Genomic DNA, 18,574 nt, shown 5'->3' with positions numbered 1-18,574 from the left:
GGAAAGCCACTGCTTATCCCTGTTTATGAGTAAGAAGGATTGGTTCTATTCTTTGCGATCCTGCTGGGTACTTTTGACCTAGATTGGCCATTGTTGAACAGGATGCTGGGCTTATGGACACTTTATCTGACCCAGTACAGCATTTCTTATGTTCTTATGAAATTATATTAGGTTGATATTTAGTACACAAATTGTTATCTTGGATCTGTCACTTTTGGGAATCAGATTAATGATTAGAAAACATTGTCTAGATTGGATTATTTAAAAAAAAAATCTAAAATAATCCAAAGAAATCATCTCTTCAAATATAGCATGGATAATGGGTAGGATTTTGGATGGTGATCTGGGATCATGAGAAACTGGCTCATTTGTAGTTGTAAATCATAAATTATGATTATTATTGTTATTATTTGTTATTATATTTGTTTTAGTTCCTTGAAGAACAGTCCATAAATTATTATTAACCAGGTAATAATGCCATTGCTTATTCCTTAATGAAAGACACATGGAATCTACCTACTATTTGGGATCCTGCCAGGTACTTTTGACCTGGATTGGCCACTGTTGGAAACAGGATACTGGGCTTTATGGACTCTTGGCTTGATCCAGTATGGCATTTCTTATATTCTTATATAATTTCTCACAACTGACTCTTGATCTAACTTAGAATAATTTTGTGTCATCTGAATTTGATTCCTCATTCCTTTCCCAGATCATTTATAAATATATTAAAAGTACTTGAATGTAAGGGTTTTGAATTTCCCAAGACATCAATTAATAGCCCCATTAGATATGTTTAAAGAATACCTTAATGTCATATTACAAATGCCTCAGAAATCTATTCCCCCTAGTTCCAAAATTTATTATGTGGCAACAAAGGGGAGTGAAGCAATTTCAGAGGGTAAATTATCAGAACCTCAATTAAATTTATTGGAAATCATAGAAGCTTCTGTAGAAACAAAAATTTCATTAAGGGCTACACTGCATGTATCATTTGTTTTCCCATCCGATAGGGATGCCATATTTCGTAATTATATGAGGAAAAGAATGGAGAAATTTCATGGGGCCCAAATCTGGATATATCCGAATCTATCACGTCAAACACAGATGAGGAGAGAGAAATTTCTTGCATTTAAATCTGAAGTAGAAAATATTGGGGGAAAAATGTTAATAAAAATTCCCTGTAAATGTGAGAGAGTTCGGCAAAACCAGAAATATATTTTCTATGATACTTCACAATTAAGAGTTTTTTTAGACTCACAGGCCCAGGAATCTTTAGGTTTGGATAATGAGGCAAGATAGAAAGTTAGGAACTACTTTACAATTTCAATTGTATAATTGAGTTAATTCTCATATTTTTCCTTTATCCGCTTGATATTCTTTATTATTCTCCTTGTGGATTTCTGTATTCATTTTCGATTTATACAGAAACATGTATTAATTTTAATCAAAAAATGAAACTGATTAATAACATATTACACTATTTGATTTCTGTATGATGTTAAATTTCAATGTAAATTTGAAAAGCATAAATAAAAAATAAAAAGTAATGATCCCAGTACAGATCCCTGGGGCTGTCTCCATTGAGAGAAATGACTATTGAGTCCTACTCTATATTTCCTATCATTTTGCTAATTAACAATCTACATTAGGACATTCCCTGCTATCCCATGACTTTTTAAATTTCCTAATGAGTCTCTCATGAGGGATTTTGTCAAACACCTTCTGAAAATCTAAATATATTCTATCAACAGATTTACCCTTGTCAACATGTTTGTTAACCCATTCATAAACTTTTAACGGATTTGTAAGTCAATACTTCCCTTTGCTAAATCCATGTTGACTCTGCCGATTATTATATGTTTATCCAGATAGACAATAAGTTTATTCTTCAGAATAGCTTCTACAATTTTGCCCAGTAATGACATCAGGCTCACTGGTCGTGGTTTCCTACCCTTAGGGACTGTAGCTGATTTGAATGAGAAGTTAAAAATGACTAGTAATAAATCTGCAATTTCATTTGTGAATTCTTTCAGAACTAAGTAGTGTATATCATCTGGTCCCAGTGATTTGTTGCTTGTTAGTTTGTTGATTTTCTCTATTACATCTTCCAAGCTCACCATGATTTCATTTGGTTCCTTTGAGTCATCAGTCTCAAAGAATTGTTTTGACATATCTCCCCAAAACCTTTTTCAGTAATCACTGAAGCAAAGAATTAATTTACTTTTTCTTAAGAACATAAGAAATTGCCATGCTGGGTCAGACCAAGGGTCCATCAAACCTAGCATCCTGTTTCCACAGAGGCCAAACCAGGCCACAAGAACCTGGCAATTACCCAAACACTAAGAAGATTCCATGCTACTGATGCAATTAATAGCAGTGGCTATTCCCTAAGTAAAATTGATTAATAGCTGTTAATGGACTTCTCCTCCAAGAACTTATCCAAACCTTTTTTGATCCCAGCTACACTAACTACACTAACCACATTCTCTGGCAACAAATTCCAGAGCTTTATTGTGCATTGAGTGAAAAAGAATTTTCTCCAATTAGTCTTAAATGTGCTACTTGCTAACTTCATGGAATGCCCCCTAGTCCTTCTATTATTCGAAAGTGTAAATAACCGATACACATCTACTCGTTCAAGACCTCTCATGATCTTAAAGACTTCTATCATATCTCCCCTCAGCCGTCTCTTCTCCAATGCACAATTAAACTCTGGAATTTGCTGCCAGAGGATGTGGTTAGTGCAGTTAGTATAGCTGTGTTTAAAAAAGGATTGGATAAGTTCTTGGAGGAGAAGTCCATTACCTGCTATTAATTAAGTTGACTTAGAAAATAGCCACTGCTATTACTAGCAATGGTAACATGGAATAGACTTAGTTTTTGGGTACTTGACAGGTTCTTATGGCCTGTATTGGCCACTGTTGGAAACAGGATGCTGGGCTTGATGGACCCTTGGTCTAACCCAGTATGGCATGTTCTTATGTTCTTAAGGTGAACAGCCCTAACCTCTTCAGCCTTCCTCATAGGGGAGCTGTTCCATCCCCTTTATCATTTTGGTTGCCCTTCTCTGTACCTTCTCCATCGCAACTATATCTTTTTTGAGATGCAGCAACCAGAATTGTACATAGTATTAATGGTGTGGTCTCACCATGGAGCGATATAGAGGCATTATGACATTTTCCATTTTATTAACCATTCCCTTCCTAATAATTCCTAACATTCTGTTTGCTTTTTTGACTGCTGCACACTGAGCAGATGATTTTAAAGTATTATCCACTATGATGCCTAGATCTTTTTCCTGGATGGTAGCTCCTAATATGGAACCGAACATCGTGTAACTACAGCAAGGGTTATTTTTCCCTATATGCAACACCTTGCACTTTATTTATTTATTTTATTTAAAATCTTTTCTATATCGTCGTTTAGTTATATACCATCACAACGGTTTACATATAGGCACATAAATTCAGTAGGTGAATGTGTACAATGGTACATTCTAACAAGTGCCAAAGGGTTCGGTTACATCATGTCTAATTAAAAACTTGTTTGAAGAGTGAGTTAGATTTGACCATATATACATGTAAGTTACTTCTTTACAGGTATAATTCTCATGTTCTGATTAATACTATTAAGTGAACTGTGAGATACAAAAATCCTTTTGTAATGCATGTGTTGAGAGCATTACAGTGTGCTTGGTGTTCTTCTGCCTGTGCCTGCATACTTTCTATTCTCCGCTCTCTTTGTAGAATGCTTGTTTAAAAAGCCAGATTTTTAAACTCTTTTTAAAGGTTTTGAGGTCTCCTGGTAATCTGATCTCTAGTGGCATAGTGTTCCAGAGAGTAGGACCAGCTAAGGATAGAGCCCTTTCTCTTACTTGGGTTAGTCTTGCTGTTCTTACTGAGGGAATGGTTAAGAGTGCTTTGTTAGCTGATCTTAGATTTCTATGTGGGACGTGTACCCGTAATGCTGTGTTCAGCCAGTCTGCTTTTTCATCGTGTATTAATTTATGTATTGTACACAGGGCCTTGTACTGTATTTTGTGTTCTATGGGTAACCAGTGTAATTGTGCCAGAGTTTCCATGATGTGGTCCCTCCTTCTTTTACCAGTTAGTATTCTAGCTGCTGTGTTTTGTAGAATTTGAAGTGGTCTTAATGTTGTATTCGGAAGTCCTAGTAACAGTGCATTACAGTAGTCCATGCTTGAGAAAATTAGTGCCTGGAGCACTGTCCTAAAGTTTACTGGTGTTAGTAGGGATTTTAGTTTCCTGAGAATCATGAGTTTTGTGAAGTCTTCTTTTACCTTTAGTGATATGTGCTGTTTTAGATTGATTTCTGGGTCCATTATTACTCCTAGGTTCTGTACTCTTGCAGCTAGCTCTATTTTTTGATTGTCCACATTTGATTGCCCACATTAAATTTAATCTGCCATTTGGATGCCCAATCTTCAAGTCTTGCAAGGTCCTCCTGTAATGAATCACAATCTGCTTGTGATTTAACTATTCTGAATACTTTTGTATCATCCGCAAATTTGATAACCTCACTCGTCGTATTCCTTTCCAGATCATTTATATATATACAAGCCGTTAAGCCCGTTAAAACGGGCTACATCCCTCTGTCTCTCACCTCCCCCTCATTCTCTCTCCCCTCACTCTTCACCACCCCCTCCCTCCCTCACCCACTCCTCCCCACCCTCCCTCTCCTCTCACTCAGTCCCTCCCTCCCACTCAGTCTCACTCACTCCCCCCCCCCTCTCTCCCTCCCTCAGTCCCACTCACTCTCACTCAGTCCCACTCCCTCCGTCCTCTCCCTCTCTCTCCCTCAGTCCCTCTCTCTCCCTCAGTCCCACTCACTCCCTCTCACTCAGTCCCCCCTCCCTCTCACTCAGTCCCTCCCCCCCAGTCCCTCCCCCTCACTCAATCCCTCCCTCCCACTCAGTCCCTCCCTCTCACTCAGTCACTCCCTCCCCCCTCTCCCCTCTCCCTCCCTCTCACTCACTCAGTCCCACTCACTCTCCCTCAGTCCCACTCCCTCCCTCTCTCTCCCAGTCCCACTCCCTCCCTCAGTCCCACTCCCTCCCTCAGTCCCCCCTCCCTCTCACTCAGTCCCACTCCCTCTCCCTCAGTCCCCCCTCTCCCTCTCACTCAGTCCCACTCCCTCCCTCTCACTCAGTCCCTCCCCCTCAGTCCCTCCCCCTCACTCAATCCCTCCCTCCCCCTCACTCAATCCCTCCCTCCCACTCTCTCTCTCCGTCCCTCTCTCCCACTCAGTCCGTCCCTCCCTCTCTCTCTCTTCTCCCTCCCTCGCTACTGGCCGCTACCGCCACCCGCTACCGCCGTCACCGCCGCTCGCTACTGCCGCCGCCGCTCGCTACCGCCCGCTGCCGGTACCGCCGCCGCTCGCTACCGCTGTCGCCGCCCGCTGCGGCCACTGGACACCGCCCACTACCGTCGCCGCCGCCCGCTACCGCCGTCGCTACCGCCGCCGCCGCCGCCGCTCGCTACCGCCCGCTGCCGGTACCGCCGCCGCTCGCTACCGCCACTGGACGCCGCCATTTTTTTTCTTTCTGACGCTGGCTCAGACCGACGTGCTCGCCCGCACATGCGCGGTAGAGCTGGTCTCTACTGCGCATTTGCGGCACGTCGGTCAAGCTTCGTTTATCTAGTAAGATTGAAAAGCACCGGTTCAAGTACAGATCCCTGAGTCACTCCACTGTTTACCCTTTTCCACTGAGAAAATTGACCATTTAATCCTACTCTCTGTTTCCTGTCTTTTAACCAGTTTGTAATCCACGAAAGGACATTGCCTCCTATCCCATGACTTTTTAGTTTTCTTAGAAGCCTCTCATGAGGGACTTTGTCAAACGCCTTCTGAAAATCTAAATACACTACATCTATGGCCTTGTGTTCCCTGAGCATCCCCTTTACCCCTTGGTTATCTAGTTGTCCATCCAACTCACTCCCAGGCTTCTTGTTGTGAATATACTTGAAAACATTTTTATTTTGAGTTTTTGCCTTTCCAGCAAGTCTCTTTGCAAAATTTCTTTTGGCTTGCCTTATTAATAGCCTCTTTCACCTCACCATTTAACCATGCTGGCAATCATTTGGAATATATTTTGTCTGGGTTTCCAATATGGTGTTTTCAAACAATGTCCATGCCACATGCAAACTTTTAATATTTGAAACCTTTTAGTTTATTTCTAACTAATATCCTTATGTTATCATAGCCTCCTTTTTAACTTTAAATGTTACTGTAGGACTAATGTCCTCCATTCAGTGATTACGTTAATTGCCAAGTGGTCCCACCACCAATATCTCTTGCACTAGATTTTGTGTTACAATGAGGATTAAATCATAAGTGGTCCCCCTTTTCATCGGTTCCAGGATCAGCTGCTCCATGAAGCAGTCATTTATAGTGTCTCCCTAGCAATTCCTATTGAGACATTTACCCAATCATTGGGGTAATTGAAATCTAGCTTAATCAAAAAGAGTCAGTGGTAAACCACACAATATATAATCATCAAAAAAATAGTGGAAACCAGAAAATAATTTTTAATATAGCCTAGAAGGTGTCGGCAAGCCAGGCGTTTTAAAAAGTAACCAACCGGTCTACTAATCATCCACCTTCAAAAATTCTTTTTAATGAAAATGTATTTTTTTAGATTTTTCTAAGTTTTGTTAAAATTTGATATTTTAACAAAACTTAGAAAAATCTAAAAAAATACATTTTCATTAAAAAGAATTTTTGAAGGTGGATGATTAGTAGACCGGTTGGTTACTTTTTAAGTTTCACAACGCCTGGCTTGCTGACACCTTCTAGGCTATATTAAAAATTATTTTCTGGTTTCCACTATTTTTTTGATGGTAATTGAAATCTCCCATTATTATTGTATTTCCTAATTTGTTAGCTTTTCTAATTTCTGTTAGCAATTCACTGTCTGTCTCATCATCCTGACCAAGCAGACAGTAGTATACTCCCACCACTATGCTCTTTCCCATCACACATGGAATTTCTATCCATAGAGATTCCACAGTGCATTTTGTCTCCTGCAGAACTTTTAGCCTGTTTGACTCTATGCCATCCTTAACATTTAGTGCCACCCCTCTACCATTTTGACCTGGCCTATCATTTCAATATAATGTGTACCCTGGTATCACAGTGTCCCTTTGGATATCATTCTTCCAGCAGGTCTCTGAGATGCCTATTATGTCTACAACTTCATTCAATCCATACATTCTAGCTCTCCAGTCTTATGTTTTAGACTTGCATATAGGCAATTCAAAGTATGTTGTTTTTTTACATTTTATTCACAACCTGCTTCACAGTTGAAATGGGTAATTTATAGGGATGTGAATCGTTTTAGGACGATTAAAATTATCGTCCGATAATTTTAATATCGTCTTAAACCGTTATGGAACACAATACAATAGAGATTCTAACGATTTATCGTTATAAATCGTTAGAATCGTGAGCCGGCACACTAAAACCCCCTAAAACCCACCCCCGACCCTTTAAATTAAACCCCCCCCCCCCCCGACCCCCCCCCCCCCAAATGACTTAAATAACCTGCGGGTCCAGCGGCGGTCCGGAACGGGCTCCTGCTCCTGAATCTTGTTGTCTTCAGCCGGCGCCATTTTCCAAAATGGCGCCGAAAAATGGCGGCGGCCATAGACGAACACGATTGGACGGCAGGAGGTCCTTCCGGACCCCCGCTGGACTTTTGGCAAGTCTCGTGGGGGTCAGGAGGCCCCCCACAAGCTGGCCAAAAGTTCCTGGAGGTCCAGCGGGGGTCAGGGAGCGATTTCCCGCCGCAAATCGTTTTCGTACGGAAAATGGCGCCGGCAGGAGATCGACTGCAGGAGGTTGTTCAGCGAGGCGCCGGAACCCTCGCTGAACAACCTCCTGCAGTCGATCTCCTGCCGGCGCCATTTTCCGTACGAAAACGATTCGCGGCGGGAAATCGCTCCCTGACCCCCGCTGGACCTCCAGGAACTTTTGGCCAGCTTGTGGGGGGCCTCCTGACCCCCACGAGACTTGCCAAAAGTCCAGCGGGGGTCCGGAAGGACCTCCTGCCGTCCAATCGTGTTCGTCTATGGCCGCCGCCATTTTTCGGCGCCATTTTGGAAAATGGCGCCGGCTGAAGACAACAAGATTCAGGAGCAGGATCCCATTCCGGACCGCTGCCGTTCCGGACCGCCGCTGGACCCGCAGGTTATTTAAGTCATTTGGGGGGGGTTCGGGAGGGTGGGGGATTTAATTTAAAGGGTCGGGGGTGGGTTTTAGGGGGTTTTAATGTGCCGGTTTTGCGATTTTTAGATTTTTAGATTTTTCACGATTTTTCACGATTTTTCACGATATTTTACCCCCCCAAACGGCAACAATACGATTCCCTCCCCCTCCCAGCCGAAATCGATCGTTAAGACGATCGAGGACACGATTCACATCCCTAGTAATTTATAAGAACATAAGAATGTAAGAAATGCCATACTGGGTCAGACCAAGGGTCCATCAAGTCCAGTATCCTATTTCCAACAGTGGCTAATCCAAGTCACATGCACCTAGCAAGTACCCATACATTAGATAGATCACAAACTACTATTTCTTATTAATTACCGCAATAGCAGTTTATCGATTTTTCCTCTAGGTACTTATCCAAACCTTTTTTAAATCCAGTAACACTAACTGCTGAAACCACATCCCCTGGCAATGAATTCCAGAGTTTAACTATGCGCTGAGTGAAAAATAATTTTGTTCGATTTGTTTTAAATGAGCTACTTACTAACATCATGGAGTGCCCCCTGGTCCTTCTATTATCTAAGAGAGTAAATAACCAATTTACATTAATTGTTCAAGACCTTTCATGATTTTGTAAACTTCTATCATATCCCCCCCTCAGTCATCTCTTCTCCACTGAACAGCCCTAACTTCTTTAGTCTTTCCTCATAGGGCAGCTGTTCCATGCCCCTTATTATTTTGGTCGCCCTTCTCTGCATTTTCTCCAGTTCTGCTATATCCTTTTTGAGATGTGGTGACCAGAATTGCACACAGTATTCAAGGTGTGGTCTCACCATGGAGCGATACAGAGGCATTATGACATCCTCCAATGTGTGATGGTAAATGGAACTTACTCTGAAGAGAGAGCGGTGTTAAGCGGAGTGTCGCAAGGATTGGTGTTGGGACCGGCCCTGTTCAATATCTTTGTGAGCGACATTGCAGATGGGATAGAAGGTAAGATTTGTCTTTTTGCAGATGACACTAAGATCTGCAACAGAGTGGACATGCTGGAAGGAGTGGAGAGAATGAGAAAGGATTTAAGGAAGCTGGAAGAGTGGTCGAAGATATGGCAGCTGAGATTCAATGCCAAGAAGTGCAGAGTCATGCATATGGGGTGTGGAAATCTGAAAGAACTGTATTCGATGGGGGGTGAAGGGCTGATGTGCACGGAGCAGGAGAGAGACCTTGGGGTTATAGTGTCTAACGATCTGAAATTAGCGAAACAATGTGACAAGGCGATAACTAAAGCCAGAAGAATGCTGGGCTGCATAGAGAGGAATATCGAGTAAGAAAAAGCAAGTGATTATACCCTTGTACAGGTCCTTGGTGAGGCCTCACCTGGAGTACTGTGCTCAGTTCTGGAGACTGTATCTCCGAAGGGACAGAGACAGGATGGAGGCGGTCCAGAGAAGGGCGACCAAAAAGGTGGATGGTCTTATGACTTATGAGGAGAGATTGAAGAATCTAAATATGTTTACCCTGGAGGAAAGGAGGAGCGGGGGTGATATGATAGACTTTCAGATACTTGAAAGGTTTTAATGATCCAAAGTCATTGACAAAACTTTTTCATTGGAAAAAAATCAGCAGAACTGGAGGTCACGATTTAAAACTCCAGAGAGGAAGACTCAGAACCAATGTCAGGAAGTATTTCTTCACAGAGAAGGTGGTGGATGCCTGGAATGCTCTTCCGGAGGAAGTGGTGAAGACCAAAACTGTGAAGGATTTCAAAGGGGCGTGGGATAAACACTGTGGATCCATAAAGTCTAGAGGATGTGAATGAAGAGAAGAGGCATGGGGGTGGCTTGCGGGAATGACGGCTACTACCTGGTGATTAATACCCTTATTCAATAAACATACACACGGTTAATGTGAATCCAACATTGCTCTATGCTTCAAAGGCAAGAGGAAATGTGGAAAAAAGGATTTGCATTCACAAAAAAGCAGGGGAGTAGCTTGCTTGTTGCGGCAGATACTACCCCAAACCAAATAAGCCTGATACTTCACTTTCAATGCACATTCAGATTAGCTCTCTGCTTCAACGGCAGAGGGGAATGAATAAAAGGGGATTTATATTCAGACAACAACCAACAAGGTCTGAATTACACAGGCTGGGTAAACAAATAAGCGTGGGAGTAGCTTGCTTATTGCGGCAGTTACTGCCCTAACCAATTAAGCTTGATTCTTCATTTAGATGCAGCTCCAGCACTGCTCTCTACATCAATGGCAGAGGTGGAAGGTAATTAGAACCAAAAAGTTACTAATAAGTGCCAAGTATGAGAAAAAAATAAGTGTGAAAGCTTGCTGGGCAGACTGGATGGGCCGTTTGGTCTTCTTCTGCTATCATTGCTATGTTTCTATGTTTCTATATTTTCCATTCCCTTCCAAATAATTCCTAATATTCTGTTTGCTTTTTTGATGGCCACAGCACACTGGGCCAACGATTTCAATGTATTATCCACTATGACACCTAGATCTCTTTCCTGGGTGGTAACTCCTAAGATGGAACCTAACATTGTATAACTACAGCAAGGGTTATTTTTCCCTATATGCATCACTTTGCACTTGTCCACATTGAACGTCATCTGCTATTTGGAAGCCCAATCTTCCAGTCTCAAAAGGTCCTCCTGTAATTCATCACAATCCACTTGAGATTTAACTACTTTGCATAATTTTGTGTCATCTGCAAATTTGATCACCTCACTCTTCGTATCCCTTTCCAGATCATTTATAAATATATTAAAAAGCACCGGTCCAAGTACAGATCCCTGAGTCACTCCATTGTTTACTTTTTTTCCCACTGTGAAAACTGATCATTTAATCCTACTCTCTGTTTCCTGTCTTTTAAACAACTTGCAATCCACAAAAGGACATCGCCTCCTATCCCGTGACTTTTTAGTTTTCTTAGATGCCTCTCATGTGGGACTTTGTCAAACGCCTTCTGGAAATCCAAATATCCCACATCTACTGTTTCACCCTTGTCCACATCTTTATTCACCACTTTAAAAAAAATGTAGGAGATTTGTGAGGCAAGACTTCCCTTGGGTAAATCCATGTTGGCTGTATCCCATCAAACCATGTTTATCTAAATGTTTTGTGATTTTATTCTTTATAACATTTTCCATGATTTTTCCCAGCACTGAAGTCAGGCTCACCAGTCTATAGTTTCCCGGATCACCTTTGGATCCCTTTTTAAATATTGGGGTTACATTGGCCCAAAAGAGAAACCACGTCACTGCTGCATTCTCTATTGATGGTATGTATTCCAGTCACATAGAAAACTGTGCTTCTTAGGAGCGTTCTCTTTGGCTAATCCAACTGATTCTGCTGTGGTCTAGCTCTGGCATAGGTCTACCTCAGGTCCAGTGACAGTGTCGATGACTTCTGCGGCAGCAGTTCTCATGGTGGTGCCATCACTTTAAGAACATTAGAACATAAGGAATTGCTCTTCAGGGTCAGACCAAGGGTCCATCAAGGCTAGCATCCTGTTTCCAATAGTGGCCAATCCAGGCTATAAGTTCTCAAACACTATAGATCCCATGCTACTGATGCCAGTAATAGCAGTGGCTATTCCCTAAGTCAGCTTGTTTAATAGCAGTTAATGGACTTCTCCTCCATGAACTTATGCATACCTTTCTTAAACCCAGCTACACTAACTGCACTAACCACATCCTCTGGTGGCAAATTCCAGAGCTTAATTGTACGTTGAGTGAAAAGAATTTTCTCTGATTAGTTTTAAATGTGCTACTTGCTAATTTCATGGAGTGCCCCCAGTCTTTCTATTATCTGAAAGAGTAAATAACTGATTCACATAAACCCGTTCTAGACCTCTCATGATTTTATAGACCTCTATCATATTTATTTATTTATTTTATTTATTTTTAACTTTTATATACCGACATTCTTGCACTAAATGCAAATCATGCCGGTTTACAATGAAACAGAAAAAGCAGGAAAAGATTCCTTAGTCGAATACAATGAAACAGCTTAGTTAACAAAGGAAACATAAATATAAATTTTTTACATATACACAAAGGTTTGCACGAAGGGGTGAACAAAGGGGAGAGCCCCTTTGGCGTGCGACGCCTGGTGTTGAGGCTGTCTTAACGGTCTGATGTTAGTGACGTCATGGGGGGGCGGGTCTAATGATCGCAGCACTTACATCACTGCTTCTTTCCAGTTCCAGGTGAAGACCAAGCTGTTTCCATCACTTCCCCTCAGCTGTCTCTTCTCCAAGCTGAACAACTCTAACCTCTTCGGTCTTTCCTCATAGGGGAGCTCTTGCATCCTCTTTATCATTTTGGTCATCCTTCTCTGCAGGAAAACAGGACTGCTGCATCTGCATCCTAACCAGTTGGTAGATGACCCCATGCTGCCCTTCTGCTCTACCATAATGGCCTGAAAGTGACCCCTGTTTTCCTTAAGACATTGGTATAATCAGTATCCAGTTTTTTGTATGATCAATACAGTTATTAGTACTTCGCATGTAAAGGGAAATAGTAATGCACCAATACACGCAGATAGATTTCTGTGCTACCTTTACTGATTGAAATGGTTTAAAAACATATTTGTTATAATCATTGAGCATGTCTATTTAAATCTAGTAGTCAGGTTTTCTTTTTTCTCTGCGTTTAATTTAACTGGATGCTTTCAGAAAATTGCCTATATTAATCTCCACGGGAAATGTACCATTGCCCTGGATAAAGGTTACAGCTCTGTGGGTCCTTTTTGTACCATCTAATTTTTGCAAGACAGCATTGCTTTCACATGGCAAATTGAATTAGTTGTTGATAAGACTGATATGTATACATTTTTTTTTAAAGAAGAAGTAATATGGCAAGAAAACAAGCATATTGTCTAGCCATGCACCTGGCTTAACAATATGCATAAATAAAATAACAAAAAAAAAAAAACCCAAGGTGCATCTACCCAAAATATTGTACTGAAAAATTAAAACATGGTATCAGAGCTTGCAATTGCTTCAAATAGCGCTCTGCAGTCTCTTGCCCTCCATGGGCTGCAGAGAGAATCATGCAAGGAGCATAGAAACTTCTAATCATCTCCCACTTTTTGCTTCAAAAAGCTCTCGTGCATGCATGAACTGACATATTTATAAATATTAACATAATAAAAAAGGGGCACTTATCAGGCAAATATGCTTTCTTTGTGCCGTCTGTTCTTCAGCTCCCAACTAATTGAAACTAAAGTGCTCCCATTCCTAACCCTTGCAAAAAAAAAAAAGGCATATGTGCCTAAGTGCCCTGTTTTTATTATGTTAATATTTATAAATAATTAAGTTCATGTGTGCACTAGGAGACTTTTGAAGCAAAAAGTGGGATAAGATTAGAAGTTTCAGTGCTCCTTGCGTGATTTTGTCTGTAGCTCACCGAGAGCGAGAGACTGCAGATCGCTATTTGAAGCTCTTGTGAGCTCTGATACCACTGTTGAAATTTTCACTACAATGTTCTGCATAGATACACCTTGTTTTTTTTGGTTATTTTGTTTATACAACGTAAGGTGCTTGCTTATGTGTTGTAGTTAACAATATGCATTTGCATCCTACCTTCAACATGAGAGCTCATGCTATTGAGCGCATCTGTTCTGTGCCAGCTGAAATAGAGCAATCAGGGGTGTCAGTTTATCCCTAAATAACCCACAAGGAGTTGGAGTGAGCCGCTCTGCTGCTGCTACTGCTGCTGACACAAAACAGATGCATCTAGCAGAATTAGAAACCTCATCTTCAATAAAAGACTGCTGCAGACCCACTTTGATCTAAAATGTATTGTCCAGGCGTGTTCAACTGCTTCAATAAGCTATTTTTTTAAAATAGTAATTCTTCTTTACAAATGACAGTATTCGTCAGTAAATACCAGCTAGTATGGAATCCCTTTATTATTGTGAAGCCAACATTGTAAACAAGCCCTGGCAAGACTCCTCTTTGTCATTGCCTCTGTGATCTTAGGCAAGTTGCTCATTCCAGCTACTTTATCTAGCTGTGCCTCCAGGTCCCAATTGAATAATTAAAAGGCATTTATCTTAAGCTGACTTTCCTAGTCAGCATATATATATATATATATATATATATATATATATATATATATATATATATTTTTTTTTTAAAGGATGTATAGCGCAGGTATAGTGATTGTTGCAAACAAAGATCAAGATGACAGATTGTGATCTCCATAGGAACACAGGAAAATGTGAAAGAAGAACATATTTTTTCTTTTTTTCTGGATTGGAGAAAGGCAGGTATACTGTGGGCCCCGGAGGAGGGGGGTGAGGATGATGGCTCCTGCATGGTTGACTCTAGCTGGCACGAAGGGATGGCTCTTTTAAGGACGGGAACCTGAGGGCTCATCCAACCAGAAAGGTAAAGGACTAAAGAGGGAAGAGCAATATCCTGCAGATTGTCAAGCTTGTATGACTGACAGCTGGGACATATTCTTAGCCATGGCAGTGTACATGAGAGTGATCTGGCAGACTAGGTGAGCCAATAGTTCTTTGTCTGCCATTATTTACTATGGGGGATCAGTTTGGGGCAGAGCACCTGATTTAGCAATGAGGAGGTCAGTCTCTTCTAGAGAGATTAGCTTCCTCAGCAGTGCAGCCTTAACAGTAGCCATTCTGCTCAACTTTGCAGCTGTTTATTTGGGTAATTTTAAAAGTTATATGTGCCTAACATGATAATAGTGACCTGCCGCGGCAAGCCTCGGGAGAAGCCCCTGAATCCGTGCCCATCGCTCCGGCGTGGTCCTCTGGGATGGCCGCCAGGTGGGGAGCTGTCCCTGCTCCTCCATCGCGGCGTTAGGCAGTCTTTCCTCTGCAGAGGAAATCCAAGATGGCTGTCGCCATCGTTAGGCGCGAGGCCGCGCCTCCTCTCTGGATTTAAAGGGGCCTGGCCTCTTTAACCACTTACAGCTGTTTCCTATGAGCCTGAGTAGAGGAAGTATGAAGGAAGGCTTCCTCTGCTCATTCCTTGACTTGGCAACGTCTCTTGTAGCGCTGTTTGCTTGCTTCGATGAGTCTTCTTGTGCTTTGGATCCTTGTTCCTGGTTCCTGTCTCGTCTTGGTGTTCCTGGTTCCTGACCGGATTGGCTAGTGGTGATTTCTGGTGTGTGACTTCGGACTGGCTAGCAGTGATTCCTGGTGTGTGACTTCGGACTGGCAAGCGGTGAATCCTGGTGTGTGACTTCGGACTGGCAAGCGGCGATCCCTTGGCGTGTGACCTCGGACTGGTAAGCGACGACCCTCTGGCACCTGACCTTGGACTTCTTCTGGACCACCGTCTCCAGGGCCCACCTAAGTCCCAGCGACCCGGGTCCCTATGGGCTTTTCCTGGGGGGAGTGCGGGCTTCCAGGGGTGAAGCTCCAGTTAGCCCTTGCTCCTTGACCTCTCAAAGGTCCACCTAGGTCCCAGCGGCTCGGGTCCCTATGGGCTCCTCCTGGGGAGACCGTGGGCTTCCAGTGGTGAAGACAGAGTTCCTCTCCCCGATGTCACAACTCTTCGTCTGCCTCCACAGTCGCCTCAGTCTCCAGTGCCAAGGGTCAGCTGGTCACTTCTGTTCTGCCTCGCCACCCTATGGGAGAACCTACGAATCCACTTCCTAAGGTATACCATCCTCCCGTCGGTCCAAGGGTTCACAAGCCTGAGCATAACAATATGTGAAAAAAACAGTAGGATGTCTAATATGGTGGGATTATTGAATAATTATAGGTCCCCTATTTGGTATCCAACAGAGTATGCCCATTTCTCCTCCTCCTACTTTCCTACTCTCTGCCCAGCACCAGTATCCTTCTCTGCCTTGTTCTCTCATTTCCCCTGCTCACAATGCCCAACATTCCTCTCTTTCTTTCTCTCTCCCCCAGCATCCTCTTCTCTCTCCCTCCTTCCCTGTACAGCAACAACCCCTTCTATTTCTCTGCCCCTCCCCTCCTCCTCCTCCCTGTAGAATCCTTCATTGTCACCACAGAGAGAAGTCTCCTTCCTTTTGCACAGTATTCCTGGGCCTCCTTCCTGCAGACAATGATGCGGGAGGGAGGGGGAAGTAGCACCCCATTGAGCATGGCACCTCTTTGAGGCCGCACAGATCACCCTCCCCCCAAAAAAAAGCTGGCCTTGGAAGCATTACAATAATGTATGCTAGCTGTTTTCTCTCTAGACCTGCTGACACTCGGTCTGGTTTCAGGTGTTGGTGATTAGGTGGTAAGGCTGGTTTTACAAAAAAATTTAATTGATGGCTAATTTCATGCTTTCTTCTTTATTATAATTAATATCTTGTTAGATAACATCTTAAGCCAATAGGAAGTTCGGACAATGAGTGGTATACACTATTGGTGAATAACCATATGTGGAGGTGGTACAGCGCTAAAGAGTTCACGGATCCTTGTGGTGAATTAATCAAGAAAAATGAAGCCTTGGGTCAAGCGTTTTCGCCTTTTATTCATAAATTCCTAACCAAAGGTTTCGGTCCCCCGACACAGATTATGTTTCGCCACCTGGGCTGCGTCAGGAGGGACAGAGGCCCGGAGAAACTGTCAGCAAAACCAGAACATAAAACAGAGACATATAATCAAGGATCCACAATACATAACACAAGAAAACACGAAAAGGACAGCAACCAGCAGACACTACTGCTTGCATATGCAAAGATTAAAGTACAAAAAGCCTAAGATCCAAAAATCATAATCTACAAAAAAACATATAAATGGGACAGAGCATGTTAAGCAACATGTGTATGAACCATATAAATGTGTTAAACTTATAAACATAAATAAAAACATATAAATGTGAACGATGTCAATCAGTTATAATGAAAACGGAAAGGGGAGGGGGAGGGGAGGAAGGGAAAAGGAGAAAAGGGGGAAGGAAGGAGGGGAGGAAGAGAAGAAAGGGGAAGGCTGGGGACAGGGACAGACAGGGAAGGGAAAGGAGGGGAAGAGAAGGGCAAAAGGAGAGGAGAGCGGGAGGGGGAAGGGAGAGGGGGAGAGGGAGGAAAGGAAAAGGAAGGGAAAAAAAACATAGGACCGTATAATCTCTTAATACGGTGTGAGGGGGATTCAACATTGACAAAGGGGGCAAAAAAAACCAAACCCACAATACTGAGAAACTTCATATAAAGAAATACTAACAGCGGGAGGAAGGAATGAAATAACTAAATATATATGTAGACATATTTTTGCGGGGAAGGGAAGAGGGGACAAGGAAAGAAGAAAGGGGTGGGAGAAGAAGGAGGAAAAGAAAAGAGAAAATAAAAATAGAAAAAAAGAAAAGCAACATAGACAAAGAAAGTCATAAAGGGTACCTGCTGCAAGTGTCAAAAATGTTTAACGCGTGAGGGTGTAAACATATCCAGGTATTCTAAAAAGAAAAGGACATAGATAGCGTAAACTGGGTGAGGAAAAAGGAAAGAAAAGAGATTGAAAACCACATCGGTTACCGCTTCTTCAGCTCAATTTATCAGGAGAAAAAGCCAGAGGGCTGACCAAAAGAAGGAAACTGAAAAAAGAAAGAACAGGGGGAAACCCATTTTTTAAAGCAGGAAAATGGTTCTGTTAAGAAAATAAAAAAGTAAGATAATAAGAAAAAAGGGAAAGAAGAGTGGATATGGAAAGGTCCTGCCAAGGCAGGACCCGAATGTATGAAAACCTGCCTTCCAGATGCTGTAAATTGCTGCGTGCACAAGTTCTCAGACAGTTTTTAAATTTAAATGGCTTAATGACCAAAGAGATTTTTATAGAGGGGAACTCCAAAAAATGAAGACAACTGTGGAACAAGAAAGAGAATATTTCTTACAAAGACAGAACTACCTGAAGGAAGGCAGTGAAATAAGAAAAAAAACGGTAAACTGATGGCGTCTCCGCAGGGCCGACCCAGCGGCAGTGTGACAGTGTTGTTGCGATTCTGCCTGCAGCCGGAGCTACAGGCAGCCTCTCACTTTCCTCCACCAGCTGGTCCATCGCCCCATGCCGGCTGTTCCAGCTTCGCGGCCTGGAACGGTTGCTGTCTCCGCTCCTCCACGGCCTGGAGGCTGCTTTGAAGTCTCCGGCCTTCGCGGCAGGAGCCGCTGACATCATCTCCGCTCCGCTGCCCGGAGGCCGCAGTCCCCGGCCTCGCTTGCGGCAAGAAGCCACTCCCAGCTGCCTCTTCGTGGCTCGGATGCCGCCTCTCCAGCGTTGGGGCCTGTTCCACGGCCCAGCCTTGCTCCTGCACTCAGCGGCAGGGTCCTGCCCCTTCCTCCTAAGGGGCGAGGCCGCGTCTCTCCTTAATATTTAAAGGGCCCACGGCCGGATATGCCCCGGG

The sequence above is a fragment of the Rhinatrema bivittatum genome, chromosome 5, assembly GCF_901001135.1.
Source record: "Rhinatrema bivittatum chromosome 5, aRhiBiv1.1, whole genome shotgun sequence".
Classification (NCBI taxonomy): Eukaryota; Metazoa; Chordata; class Amphibia; order Gymnophiona; family Rhinatrematidae; genus Rhinatrema; species Rhinatrema bivittatum.
The sequence above is the reverse complement of the archived record's forward strand: the minus strand, read 5'-3'. Positions refer to the sequence as shown.